The 15,128-nt window shown below is 40.5% G+C and overlaps 1 protein-coding gene across 3 annotated transcripts in view; it reads left to right on the top strand.

Moving 5' to 3' along the window:
• Positions 1–4,410: 4,410 nt before the first annotated feature.
• The window catches only part of TAOK3 (TAO kinase 3), an 81,363-nt gene continuing 70,645 nt past the window's right edge, over positions 4,411–15,128 (top strand). For all 3 annotated transcript variants that reach the window (XM_085326161.1, XM_085326162.1, XM_085326163.1), the window contains exon 1: positions 4,411–4,512. The gene's annotated coding sequence lies outside the window, so the exon portion shown is untranslated. The remainder of the gene's footprint in view (positions 4,513–15,128) is intronic.

The following is a 15,128-nucleotide window of genomic DNA, read 5'->3' as shown; positions in this document are numbered from 1 at the left end:
ACATGACTTCAGAAGCTAGGAATCAGGATTCTGAGGGCATGAAATGAATTGTGAATTTTAAATCACAAGACTAAGTTAACATGAATTTCAAGCTGATGTTACTGCTGAAAAAAGAAGCTACTGTTATTCTCTAGCTTTTCCTTTGCTCCACTAAGTTGTGTTGGCACAAACTTTGGGGTTACCAGAGGGTGATGCAGATTAGGACACTGATCCAGCTGTAAAAAAAAAACATTTTGCCTGGCCTGTTTGGTGGTCCTGGGGCAGGAAGGAAGAGATGGGCAATGAGGCTAGGACTGGAAGGTGGAGATTTCCCCTTACTCTAGGAACAGTACTGTTAAATTATACTGAGGTTCCTTCTCCCCCCTTCTTTTGAGAAGAACCCACAGCACAGAGTAAAGTTTGGTGAGTAAATTAGCTAGTTTCACTTTCTATTTCTTGAAGGTTAGTCTGGTTGAGCAGCATTTCTGCAGACTTTGGCTGCAAACTACAGTGGAAGCTTTAAATCAAACTTAACAGGTTTTCCTTTAAGTCATATTTCACTTTTTTTTTTTAAAAAAAAAAAAAGTGTTTTGTTTTTTAAGAACCAAAATTTGGAGCGTTATATATTACTTGAATCTTGGAGGGTTTTTTAAATTTATTTATTTATATAATTTTGTATTGTAACATAAACAAGGAAAACCTTTTTTATGAAAAGCTGATGTGTGTTGGTGCATGTTAGACGTTTTATAGCCTATAAAGAAAAATACCTCTGCCATAAGTAGTAGAAAAACAAAACAGGGTGCTTGTCTCCGAAGCATTGTGAATAGCGAGTAGAAGTTGATGGCAGTTAGCAAACACATATTGCCAAACAGACTTTTATTTAGTGCTTTGGACATGCAATGGCGTTTTTAAGTGTTAGGTCCTGGCACTGTATGACRGGAATCATGTGACAGGTAAAAAGCTATTTCTTAATATTAAGCCCTAGGCATTGYAGAAGTGTGAGAATTACCTGGAGTTTATAACCAAGAGCCCAAAATTAGAAGAAGAAATTTGCTTCAGAAAAAAGATCAACTCAGTATAGATGGGGGAAAGCTTGGGTAAGCAGTACAGCACAGCAGAACCATTTTTGAGCCTTACTAAATGCACCTGGCTTTCAAAGCCATCCAGGGAATTTGTAGCGAATGTGTAAAGAATAAAATATCTGAATTAAAGAACGTTTGGCTTCTAGTGGCAGGGCCTCCTCATCTAGAGAGCGTTTGCAGCTGTTGTCAGAGAGGTTGTGGCAAGAGTCTCAAGGGTGTATAGAGAGAAAGTTAAAAAACTTTTGTATTTATGATCTCTGTCTTTCYAGTGGCCTTTACCAAAGAAGACGGCTTAATTTATGTTGTCATTCATAAATGAAGAACCCTTGCAAAGCTTAGCTCAACACCGAGTATCTAGATGAAACTTGTTCTATATCCTATATTTTTGTATTCTTGCTGTTGAGAAGCTGGGTTGGAAATGGTTAAGAGCGTGTGYGTGAAGAGCATCTCTTGCATCTTTGGTGCCTGGCAGAAGGAACTTCCTGGTGCAAACGTAGCAGAACCGTAAGTGTTCGCAGGGACTATTAGCGGAAGGGGGATGTAGGCAGAACGCGCTCCCCCTGACTAAGGATTAATTTAAAGAAACTGTTGCAAAGTTCGGGCTGGCTTCATGAAACAGATGGCTTTCCTTCCGGTCACCAGAGGTCTTGTCCAGGTTGGGGCAACTATCTTGGAGGTTTTGTTAAACTGAGTGTTTAAAACCAGGCTCTTGCACTTTGATTAACTAGAGGCCAAGGAGCTGCATTTTACATGTCATAGGAAGATCTTGGTTACTACTGCGTGGGCACGAGACTGTCCAGGCTGCTGTGCCCAACAGGTAGTGTCATCCTGAGCTGGGTTAGCCCGAGCTGTGTGGCCTGGAGCCATCACCTGGTCTAAGTGGGTTTATAATTCATTCTTTTTAGTGTCAGGGCAACGGTAGAGCACAAAATATTATGAATAACTGTCATTTGTGATTTATTCTGCCTTCACCCCTCTTCTGAGGGGAAAAGCAATGTCTGCGCTGTAGAATTTTCTTGTTCATAGGTGCACACATGCCATCTCTTCGTGAGAGAAGGCAGGTCAGAGAAGAACACGTTGCCTTTTTGCTGGAAACTTGCTAAGATTTGGGAGGGTCTTTGCTTCCTGTGCGTGTTTGCTGTGGTATCTAGGACCAGCTTTTGAAAGTGGCACAACTGACTTTCACTTTAAGATTATTCTGATTTTGTTTGTTTGTGTTTCTCTTCCTCACCCACTATCACTATGTTCCCTTTTTATRTTTTAAGTAGAAAAAGTGAAGACCAAATACACCCCAAATGTTATGTCCTCCTTAAAAAGATTGTGGTCAGGTAGGATTTGATCCCTGTATTGGCAAAGCAGCAGGACAAACAGCATGCTCATGCTGTAAAGTGATTTTTTTTTCTTTTTACATGAGCCATCCAGGTAGAATGAGCAAACCTCAGAAATTAAAACTACTACTTTTCTAGTTTCAAAATATTTTAAATTAAAAGTAAAACTGAAGTTGAGTAAATTGATTTTATTATTATTATTATTATTATTATTATTATTTTAACCAGTTGCGCTGAGAGCTCCCTTTATGTAACTGCTGGGGTGTGACCCAATCTTCTGGGCAGGACTGTGCCCTGTGAGCAGCAAGTTCAGCGTGCGATGTTGCAATGAAGGAGGAAGTGAGTGCATGTGTGTGTGCTGGGGAGGGGGGAGCAAAGCACTTCTGCCTGGCCGCATAAGGTAGGAATTGCAGCTGCCTGGTTATTTTTAGCTTCTAATTATCTCATTGTAAATGTGAATCTCTTTTCAGCATGCTTGGCAAATGAAGCTGTTAGTTTATTGCTAAGAATCTTTATTTTTTTTTTCCTTCCAAGATGCACCTAAACACAGATAAGTTCCTCGCGCCAATTTTGTTAATTAAACCTTTAAAATGTTAAATGTCCTGTGATGCAGAAGTAGATGTGACACATCCTTACCTACTGTTGATTTCTGCAGCTGTATAGTTGTGGTTTAGGTTCCTGTAGCTAAGGCTATTGGCATAGTAGGGATTGCGAGGAAAAGTAAGATCTTCTAGGTCAACTTTTGTGGTTGGGAAAACATAGAAGCTTAATCAGAGGGAAAAGAAGAAAGAACAGTGGATATGGTTTTGCTCCTTCCATGCAAGAACATGCATCAATGTGGTTATGAGGACTTTTTCATAGGTAGGATGGAGAGGCAGAAGATACCATCAGTTTCCATCAGTGTGTTTTCCAGTCACTCACTGTGATGGTGATTCATATCTTTTTTTTGTTGTTGTTGCTCGGTTGTTCATCCTCGCTTGAGAAGAGATGTCTAAAATGTTTCCATTTTAAGCTCTTTAGAATAGAGGATGAATGAACTTGCCCTTCCCATGTTATTTTGCCACAGTAGGTAAATTTTCCTCCCTGGGATCAGTCTGTTCTGCTGCACTGACCTAAAATATCTGCCTTCTGAAAACTCTTCGTGTGCTATCAGCACACTGGCAGAAGAAAATGTTCTAATGCTTTTTGCTTCAAGGTGGCTGATCTAAATACGCACTGTTAAATATAACAAATTTTCTAAACACATGGAATGATATTTTCCTGGTTCCCTGATTCCCCCCTGCATATTAGATACTGTTGATGACTGCAATTGATTTGGAGTTGCTGGGTTTTGGTAGCCGTGCACATTGCTAAGTGTTAATACTGGTTATTCTAATAAAATCCTTTAAAAATATGGAAGTGTTTTTGTAGATGGAAGTCCTCTGCCTGTCGGGTAGGTAGGACACATGCAGCAGTAGTATGTGCCTGCTTTTGCAGCRGGTAGTGCACTCCAGCCTCCAACGAGAGATGGTCAGAGTAACTGAAGTGCTCCCTGCATGCAGGACGGGGAGGGGAAGGTGAGCTGCTAGAACTTCAGAAGTGAAAGAGTGGAGGTAGATACGGTTTGTGGTAACATTTAATAAGCAATGGGTAGCTGACATGTCAGGGAAACGCTGCCAAATTGGGGTACCAGGGCATATAGTTTTTGTCCTTGTTTAATCTTAAACTGTGTGTTTTGAAATGATTTTTATACTGCTTTAAACTGTCTTCTGCTGACTCAGTTTGGCTGTGAAAGTCTGAAAACTTCTGATCTAGAGCAAGATTTCCTCTGTCAACAGGCTGGGTGTATCCTGGATATGAGTTTTCTCTGTTAGCAGAACATCTCCCCTCATGTTGACCTCGAGGGATCTGCTGCTCTTGCTGACTCTTTTCTTCCCCCAAGACCAGTTCACTTACTGAGCTCATGTTAGTACTCTTCATTCCTTGTGCAAATTTGTTTATTAAGATGGTTATTTCACTTTTTTCCCCCCCTACTTAGGACGCTACACTGAGATCTACAGTATCTGATGTTAGATGAGAAAGACCTGATGGTGGATGCTTTCAATTACCAGTTGCATAAACCAGCTCTGAATGGACATACAGAGGTAAAAAAAAAAAAAAAAAAAAAGACACGTTCTGTTGCTAATATCCTGGCCAATAGAGGCAGAAGTGCATTGAATGGTACCTGATTTCCTTGTAGCGTTCCCAGCATCTTTGTGTAGCAGTGAGGGCATATTCCACTGTGCTCAGCAGCGGCTTTAGAATTTTATCCTCCCTACCATTTACGTAGCAAATGGTGCATTTACTATGTTCAATCAAGAAACTTCTAGTGGTTGAAATGGAAATCTTGGACCTATATGCAAGGCTGCCAATTTTATCTGTCGAAGCGTAAAATTTGCAGTAGGTAATGAAGAACCTCTGCTATCTGTGCTGGGAATGAGTTTACCCCAGCTCCTCTCTCCCCAGCTCACTGCCCCTCACCCCACCCCCCAGACTTTCAAGGACAARTGCATAGCAGTAAACAAATAAAACTCATTGTGAAATATGTTTAACTAGTTAATCAGCTCTAAAACAGCTGTTGGCTTGCAATTAATTCTAACTATTACATACTGGTTTTGGCTGTTGAATGTAATTCAGATGAATCTGATACAGTGCTCTTAGGCTGGTCATCTTGTTCCTCGTGCTTAAAGTGCATGTGTTCTGTCTGTCGTTGTTTTGGAAGGCAGTATAGACTTTTGAAAGACAGTTTGCTCTCTGTAGCCTTTAAAATCTATTGGATTTCTTTAGCGTTTGTCTTGGGTTGGCCTGAGACTTACAGGACATTTTTGTGTTTTTGACTGCTGATTTAGCTTGCTTTCTGACGAAGATTGGTCTGTTCTGGCAGGGAGTGAAGGATGTGAGGCATTAGGATGCTGCTGGAGTGTGTGCTGGGAATGCTGCATGGCAGGGTGCCCCTATCGAGCTTGTTTTTCTTCCCCTCGGTCTTTGTGCTTAATGTATGTGGCTGCCGTTGAAAGGACTATAAAATTAATGAAATGATTGAAATAAAATAAATGGTTAAATGTCTTAATCATTCAGTCATGAAATGGCCCTGCTGCTCATACTTCCCTTAGTGCTTCTAGAATATTGGCGCATCTTTGACGAAACACCCTAATAGTTCTGCTCTTGCGTAGTGGCGAGGCTTCCAGCGCTCAGCTGATCGATTAATTCTTAAGGTTGATACTGACATTTCAATTACAGATTTGGAAACCATTTCATGCTCTGCTGGCATGAACTTCGCTGGTCATGTTTACAGTATAGTAGTTGATTAATCAATAAGCGCATGGCAAGTTGCGGGATAATTGTTTGCTGTGTTCTTTATTTTCACCGTGCTGTTTTTTCCACATACCACCTTTCACTAGGGAGAACTGCTAAGTGCCTTGCAGGCTGCGGGCTTGGTTTTCTCACTCGGGAATTCCAGGTTCTCAGCACTACAGAGGGGGGTCGCTGGGAAGAGGAAGGTTGACAAATAGACATACTGGCAGTTGCATGGGAGAATGCAAATTTTGATAAGAATAGTGAAATACAAACTTCTGTTCTTCTTAACATACCATGGCAATGCCTGAGTCGTACTCAAATAGCAGTAAACTACATCAAACATTTTTTAAAACACTGGTTTAAAATGTCAGTGCTAGTATTCAGCTCTGAAGTAGAGAATGATACACAAGGCTGAGAACTGGTGATCTATAAAGTGAAAGATCCATGCAAATTATACTTGAAAGTTTGTTATTTTTTCTTTTTAAAGAAATATTTCGATGTTGCATGTGTTCTGCATGCGAATAGTAGGGGAGCTGAATCATGCTCTGTGGAAAAGAGCAGTTTAAAATCTATATATTGACCCAATACCAGAACAGATAACAGTATCTTTGGATCCTTCCTTCATCTGGAGTAGGTGAAGGTAGAGAGYTGCAGTTTAAGATTCCTGGTTTCTGTTTGTGTAATTTAATTTAGAATTTTGAGTGTTTTATGCTGAATTGAGGAGAGTCTAATGCGGAGCTCTTAATGCATCAAGTAAGGACACCTCAAGGATGCTCCGCTTTGTGAACACTGTGAATTGAGAATTAAATTAAGATAACCAGCTCATTGCATGTGTCCTGCAAATGTTCACCAGGTGGAACTTCTGATGATGACTGAACACAAAAGGTGCTGTGCTTTCCCATATGCTCTAATGTGCCTAGCAGTCCTCGTTATTTGGAGACACTGCTGAATCTTAAACCTTGTCAGTCTTACAACATCAATTCATACAGTTCTCCTCAATGAGGGAATAGTAGTGGTATACTTTTCTCCGTAAGACATTTAAACTACTTACAAGCCCATATGAACTGACAACTAAGTACTTAAACAGTTTTATTATTTCCTTGTCTAGGAGAGAATCCAGAGTACTGCAAGCACATTTATATAATTGACATAATTGTGCTTATATTATACATACTGGTATACTTACACGTTTTATGCATAGGTAACATTTTACTAGAAAGGTGAAATGCATGCAAGTGCTGTTGCCTGAAAAATAAAGGAGAAGATAGCCTTCATCCTGTGGCAGCTATGTGTTACCTTTCTTTCAACTCCTAGAAATCTATTTGAAAAGTCTGTTTCTGTTTTTTCACTCATGCTTTCTATAGCATAACTTAAAATACGTTAGGGCAGATTTTTGCCCTGTCATGCCTAGGACCTACATCTAATGCAGTTTTCTGTTGCTTTAGATAATTTGAATTTAGATTGTTCCTAAGCAAGAGGGACCTGGGATTTGGGTGGGATTACATATTACATGCATGCAAATGTTGGTTATGATATTCAGATTTTGTATCTTCATCTCAGCAATGCAATACTAATTGCAGCTAGTAACAGGATATTGGATTTATTGTTAGAACTGTGTTGACATCTTTGATTTTTCTTTTTGGATTGAATGAATACTGCTTTGCAATTAGAAGCCACACAACATCTAAAAAGAGAAGATACACCAATATAATTGTTAATATCCTTCAGAAATAAAACCAGCTCTGGTTGCTGTTTTGCAGGTCAATTCCTTCTTTTATTTGTTGCTGCCTGCTGCAGTGATCTGGTGCTTCATTGTAGATCCTTCATTTATTGGAAATATTTGTTAAGAATTGAAGCTATTTTACATCAGGTGATGACAGCTGTGAATATTCCCTGATTAGAGGTCTATTAAGGAAAACATAACAGCTGAAAAAAAACATATTAGGCTACATCTAATGCTGGTTAGGGAGTCGTGTGGAGAAGAGTGTGTGTATTTTCCAGTCAGCTTTATTGCGTGGTACAGATGGCTTCTTGATACTATTGATTTCAGAATCGAGTGTGAGAGTATGGAACTTCCCTTTATAATAGAGTTAGTTTCCTGTTGCTTCTTTGAACTTGCACTTCACATTGCTATGCTGCTGTGCTAATTGGGCACTTTTCAACAGCCCAGTACTAAGTAGCGGTACTTACCTCTGTCTTTGTTGATATAATACTTCTACTTTACAGCATTAAAAGACTCTCCAGCTGTCATGCCGCATCTAGCTAGGGAATGTGCAAATACATTTTTAAGTTCTTGCTCAGAGAAATTCATATTCAAAGTAAATTTTGCAAATACAGAGTAAGAACAAGGAAGTTCCCATTTTACAGAAAGTGTCTTGACTTAAAAGAGAACTAATGACTTGTCCATGATTGGACAGAGCCTGTGCAAGTCTGGGAGATAATTCTCTGTAAGACCAAACTCCTCCTTTTCAGTTGTTACTGGGATAGCATATAGTTTTTTTTATTCAAATACTACAGTTTGTAACCCTTTCTACAGTTGCTAGCAGGGTGAAAAATAGTGATTTTTCTTCTCTCAGTGGTTTTGGTAGCAACTTTTCTTCCAAGAAGTTCAACTTAATGGATTAGGGTCTCACAGCTTTTTTTTCAGTTTGCTCCATTCAGACATGAGGATGTAACTTTCAGCTGCTCAAAAGTGAGGTGGAATTTCTCTTTTGTCCTGCTGGATTTTTATCAGAGTCCTGGTAATTCAAGAAGGCCACGTTGTACTCGCTGAAGGTGAGACTACTACCGTTCAGTAATTCTAGGAGCTTGAGGCCTTATCTGGCAGTGTTATTAGTTTGCTGCTTGCACATGAACGTTTGAGCTCTGGTTATCAGATTAGAAAACAAAAATGTATCTTAACTTCAACTGTGCAACCAGCACTCCGAGACTGTGAGACTTCATTGGAATTCTGTATCCTTCCAGTTTCTTTGCAGTGTAACATTTATAGAATTGATCATTGAATAAAAATGTTGAAATTGGTCAAAACCATATAAAGTAACTTTAATAAAAGTTTGGCTTTGGTCTTGCATTTGTCTCTAACAAAAGGTTTGTCCTAGTTGCTATTATATTCAGAAATTAATTCTGTGTTGTTGGTGCAATTGCATTCCTTCTCTAGAAGGTCATCTGGTAGTTTGGCCTACTTTTTTAAAATTTGTGTTGTTTTGACTGACCAGTCTCAAGCCTGGAGCACAGGTCAGAAAGTAAACAAGGCCAATGTGTGCGGGATGCTTTAAGTTCAGGACAGATGAGAGGAGGCCAGGCTAGAGGCTCTTGCTGCTGTAGATCCGAGAGGTTTGCGTGGAGTGGCCAAGTCTCCAGGAGGCAGGACAGATTGAGCAGGCTGTGCCTTCCAACGCATCGAGCTGCTGGCAGAGTGCGGGGAAGGGTGATGCAAGACATCAAGGACTGCAGAAGGAGTCTGCCTGTTGGAGAGGAGGTGTGTGCTAGGGTAGTAATTGCTGAGTGGAGAGAAACTGGAAGGAGAGAGAGAACTTGCTCCTCATAGTTTTAGGTAAAGAGAGGCCTAGGGGTAGGGGAGAGATTATTTAAAGCTTCTGGAGGGATAGACCTGGTAAGAGATCATACAATTAATGATGCAACTTGAAAATACAAGCAAGTGCTGCAAAATGTTGAAATACTGCTGTGTTTTATTTTCCTTCCTCAAATCCATTCAACATACTTAAATTAGTTCTTTTTTTCTTCAAGTCTCTTCTGTCCTTAATGCATCTCAACTAAATTTATGATGCATCTAAATTGAACTTGGCAATGTTATCCAAAAATACCATGTCTAATTGTAATCTCTTACTTGAAATCTGCTGTCAGTATGTCAGAAGTAATGTATGTTTACTGATAGATAACATTACTCTTCAATTTTGTGAGTATATGCATGATCTCTGGTCTGATCACTGTTTCAGTCATTGGCTGCTGAACTGGTTCCTAGAAAATATAGGGGAATTTCTTAACATGACTCATATTAGAAGTGGCAGATGCTACATGCTTTCAAACTGTTTATGGTAGTTCCTGGAGTCTCCATAAAAACAACTGAGTGTTGAGGACCCAGAAATACCTTGGGGATGATCTTGATTCACACCACTACTGTTTCTCCCTTTTTCGTGAGGATTTGTGAGTGAAATCTTTGTAAAGGGTGCCTCATGCACTTGTACAGTAGTACTGAATGAATTTCCACTTTGAAGTTTCATTTTTTACTCTGTTGACAGGGTCTGGCTCTGGATTTAGTCCTCACAGTCAGCTTCATTGCTCCCCCTGTCCATTTTGTTTGTTTTGCTTGGTTTGGGGAGGTTTTTTGTTCTGTCTTGTTTTTGAGACCCTCAATTCTTCCTCTAACCTCTGGGGTGAACACCAGGGACTCTTGAGCCAGATGCAACTCAGGAGCAACCCAAGCCCAAAACTCTTGGCAGACCTAGATCACGTCACTGGCAATGGCTCTGCAAGTACTCCACGGCTGACAGCAGACTCCCGAGTATGAGGCTCTGAAGGACCAAAAAATAAATACTGCGTAGCTTTATACTCACTGCAGTTGCTAAGGGGTGTGTAGTACCGCAGGGAGGAGGGGRTTAAGGTGCCCGGCAGCCATGCCCAGCTGGGAAGTCTTCGCACTTCACTGCGAAGTGGGACAAGAAAAGGAGTTACTTGCGCTGGAGATGATGGAGATTCCTATCCTGGAGCAGAAATCCTTCCTGTTTTCCCATCTGAAGGAGCAGAATGAGAGAGGGAGGCAGAGGAGGAGAGCACAGACCTGGTTTGAACGGATATCTGAGGGAGTGCCTCTTTTGCAAGCTGAACATGYAAGATAAGGAGCTGCAGCTTGCAAAGTCTAAGAGTTAGTAGCTGCACTGTTCACTTAAAACTGGCCGGCTGGTTCAGAAGCTGGCCTGCCTGGTCCTTGCAGTATGGAAGTCTGGATTCCCATGCGGAGGGAGGTCTTGCCTGGAGGCTCAGTAGGTGCCCTGGAAAGGCCCCAAGCCTCACGGAGGTGCTGCAGTGCACTGAGTGGTGCGGTGAGGTGCTTCAGACCTGCTTTCAAATCCCAAAGAGCCCTAAGGCTTGCTCTCTTCCAGGGCTAAGCAAAGGTTGACRTGCTGAGAGGAAAACTTAAGACTCGGGAAGCAGCTGAACCGCGGGCAGCCGCCCTGTTAGGATGCCAGGGTCTATGGTGATGCCTTACCCAGCTCCTTTGGGTAGCAGAAGTTGAAGACTCCAGAGGTGCTGTCATCTCCTTCCTGTGAAATAGCCCCTAAATTTGGTCCCTTGGTTGTCCCAGACGTGTGGTATTTGCCTTCCTGCTCTGTCTTACGCAGGTTCGAACACGGGGCTTATAAGGTTAGGGAGGTTGCTCATCCTTGTGTTAGTAACCAATATAAAAGTGAACAGAAGTGTACTGATGGGACTTTCTCAGTGGCTGGTATTTCCTTAGAGGCAAGGTTATTAGGAGATCAGCTCTTATGTTTAGAAACACTGAATGAGCAGTGTACACCTTCTCTTGTTGGGTACACAGTGAAATGTCCAAGGAAGGCTGGAGTAACATTGTTACTGGGGTTTTTTCATGGGAGAAGCGTATGTCTCTCTCAAGTGCTTGTCCTTCAACCTATTACACAGACTAACGGCTTGTCTAGATTGCAGAAATAGGCTTTTCTGTAGTTACAGAAGAGCGAGCATCAGCTGTTTGCTTTGGCAGAAAGCTGCAGTGTTACATTTGCAGCTGACTTTGCAAAGCTAGACCTAATTGGCGGTTCCAAACCCATCGCCGCTACTGTGAGCGGAGCGGGGAAGGGTGTTGTGCCCCTGCCGTGCAGTGGAAAAGGGGAAGCCTGGGACTGAACCTTGCTGCTGCATTGCACTTCCTTAGCAGAACAAGATCGGGAAAAGGCAGTTCCTCTGTTTGACTTCATGCTTTTGAGAGAGATTTTAAACCCAGTGTAGGTTTGCTGTGTAAACTCTTCATGCTCTCACCCATTCTCTGTGCAAGTTTGTTTCTGAACAAAKAAAAATGTAGTTGTGCTTATTTAATGGCTTCTATATGCATAATTTCAAGTGGTCAAAGTTTGTGTTTGCTCTGTTTTTCACTGTACTTGCTGTGGCTATTTCACTGGGGTTTCTTTTTTTCCAAGTTGCAGCACACTGAAAAGTTGTCTAGGTTAGGAACGATCAGCTCTATTTATATACAAATAGTAGGTGGTGTTTATCTCCCATAGTCAACACTCCTGGTAGAAAAAGCAGAACTTTTTGGTAATATGAACATACAATCACAAAACTGGTTATTTGCTCTAACAGACCATGTATAGTCCTTCCCCTAAAGGATTGCTATCCTTGCAGGTAACAGCTTTAAAATTTTAAGATGCGTGTGTAAAATTCATAGTTGCGCTAGTAATCCAGATGTCACCCAGTCGCAGATGAGCGACTAGGTGCTCCTGTCCTCCAGTGACCGTGGTACAGTTGATTTTTATCTGTGAATTCTCTGCACTCCTTTGAGTTTTGGGGCTGACATACCATACAGTGAAATATTGAACTGTCATGAGTTTATTAGGTGATGTTAGAATTATTCGTGCTTTTAATGAGTGGTAATGTGACCCTAACTGTAGGAAAGCTTCCTCGACCATTCACATAGATCTCAGAAAACTGTCCCTAAAATTAATGAGAACAAAATGAAGGGACTTCCAAGCTAGGTTACTTTTGAGAAACTGCTGCACGATAAAAACATTCATCGCTTAGACACTGTAGTGTTTAGAAATGAYGGAATTATCTTTTGTTAGTACTTCAGTCAATTTTTATTTTCTTGCCAAATATATACATTTGTTTGACAAAAATATAACCTTTTTGCCTAAGGTACTAGATTAGACTCTTCTCACAGTTTTGCCACTGATATCCCCTCTGCTTCGTCATGCCTTGGACTCTGCATCCACGAAATAGGACTGTTAACATGTGTAGGAGGCACTGAGAGCTGCAGTAGTGCTAGAGACTTTCAAAAACTGATTAATTCCCTGATTTATTCATAAAGCAGGCAGCACAACTCTTGAAAATTTGATCAGATGCCAGTTCCTTCAGTAGCCACTCAATTCAGAAACCTTTTTATAGCTTTGCTAACATCTCCGAAGACTGTTGGGCTTAATTAATGTTTAAGGCTCTTGAACAGAACATGTCATAAAAGGGGAAACTTTTCTAAGCTAGCGTAGGGAGGCAGGCAGGAGCTTTGCTTCAGGGAATAGGAAGGAAAAGGACATACCAGCATTTGAGTTGAGTAAGTTGGTGCCTGTTTGCTTGCTTTAAGTGTCCTGTTCTTTGTGTTTTTTGAGATTACTATATTTGGAGTTATGAATTAACAGGGATTTTGAATTAACAGGCATCCATATGGAGTCCTTCCCATGGACTTTGATTTTTAACTGTTTAAGTTCTAGTACAAAAAATAGAGTGGCCTTGTTAAATTTTTGCACCCTTCACCAATAAATAGAAATCCACCTTTTAATTTATTTATAATGCAAGTCCAACCCAGGATGGTAAAGTTGTCATGAGAATACTTCCAGTCAGGTAAAATATTTCCCTTTCTCCCACTTGCAAATGCAGAATTTTAGATCTCTTGTATCAAACGTATCAAAAAACCCTCCACAAAATCCTTTCCTGCTCTCCTTCCTAACACATGCTTTCTTCACCAAGAATTATTAATGGATCATTGATTATTAATGGTAAAATAYTACGTGGGAAAGAAACTGTAATAGTGAAATAAGAATGGTTGCAGAGGTRTTTGTAAAATTTACTTGGACAAAAAAATTAGATTGTTTCTGAAGARTTTTGTGGTTGCCTTAGAAGATCCAAATATCACAAATAAGATTCATTTCTTAGAGGAAATTATACTGAGTATCCATACCCAAACAGATGAAGATCTGGCTTTRTGGGCTGTTCTTATCTAATACGAACAGAGAATAGAATGAAATGTGGTCGAACAGCAGTTTTATCCAGCAGTCACGGTAGGAAAAGTACTTTTGTCATACTTAATAGAAAGCAGAACTTAAATCAGTCAGTCTGTTCAAGTCCAACAGCATTGCTTGCAGGGGGAAATATTCTTGGCAAAGAAGTTAGGAGTGATGAAACCTTTACTGTAGCAGTTGGGCTTAGTTATCTTAGATTAAAAAAAAAAACTCATTATTTAATCTCCATTTAGGCGTTTTTTTCACTTGGTTAAAAAGGCAACAAGTAGGACATCAAGGTCATATGGATGAACTTTAGATGCTTTGTTCAGCATAAAGACTATTGTTTTCTGTTGGAAGAGTTTGTCTTAATTGCATGAGATTTAAGTTTAGTTTATGACACTGAAGTTACACTGTAGTATTCAAAGATGGTTTTGATTTTTGCCTCTGGCAAGGTTTACAGAAAAATTTATTGGAGGATTTTTTTTTTTAATAGAAAATGAGAAGCTTTTATCAAAGTCGAGCTCTGTAAAATTAAGGATACCCCACCATAGCTGGTTGTCTGGGTCTCCCTCTTTTTTCTCTAAAGAAAACCTTGTTACAGCACAGAATATAAATAAGCAAACATCCAATGAAAGACTTGCTCACACGGAAAGGTTAACTTGTAGCAATTCTACCTGAATGTCTATCCAAACAAATCTTTTAAGTGGTTAAGTGGTGCTTAAACATTTGTCTTCAGAAATTACTAGGTTTTAGTTACTCAAACTGCAGTGTTTTAATTCAGAAGAATGGTGCAGCTGTATCTGCATATTTTGTATACGTGAAGTTTTGCAGTATCTCTGCTCTTGCTCAAGGAAGCCGGTGAGAAACTTGGCCTGTTGCAGCGAAGACCCGTCCGTGCTGCGTGCAGCTGATCCAGCGCGCCCCTGCTCATCAGTGATGCAGTGCAGCTTCTTTCTGCATTTTGCTCCAAATTGGGCATCATTTGTAGGAAAATTGTTTAGACTGAATTATGAAATCACTGTGCGAGCACTGGGACACAAATGAATTCTTATTGCTTTAGCTTTGGCCGTCATCAGATGTACCCGTTTGCCAGTGGGGACCAGTAAATAGGGACCGCTACTGACTGAGCTGCTGCCCTGTGTGCCTGCTATGRTAGCGGTGGAATTTGGGATCACGTTATGCTTTTAGGTGGTGGTTTCATCAGTGTATTATCCAAGGTAACCAACTTCAAATAATAATGCTAGTTCCCAGAACATCCTTGGAGTAAGCTTGACAGCTCTGAGGAGTCTTAGAAAGCATGGCTGGAATTTGTGTGTTAGATGAAAACAGAGCTACAAAAGGAAGAAGTGATCTTTTTCTTTCCTTGAGTATGTGAAAGTTRTTGCCCCAGAAGTGTATGACAGAAATAATGAAGGAAAAGACTCTTGAGCCGTTTCCTATCTCCATCTGTTATTCACTCT

This window comes from Rhea americana, unplaced genomic scaffold (assembly GCF_003343005.1).
Source record: "Rhea americana isolate MKP2758 unplaced genomic scaffold, rheAme1 scaffold_128, whole genome shotgun sequence".
Classification (NCBI taxonomy): domain Eukaryota; kingdom Metazoa; phylum Chordata; class Aves; order Rheiformes; family Rheidae; genus Rhea; species Rhea americana.
This window is presented reverse-complemented; position numbering and strand designations above follow the sequence as displayed.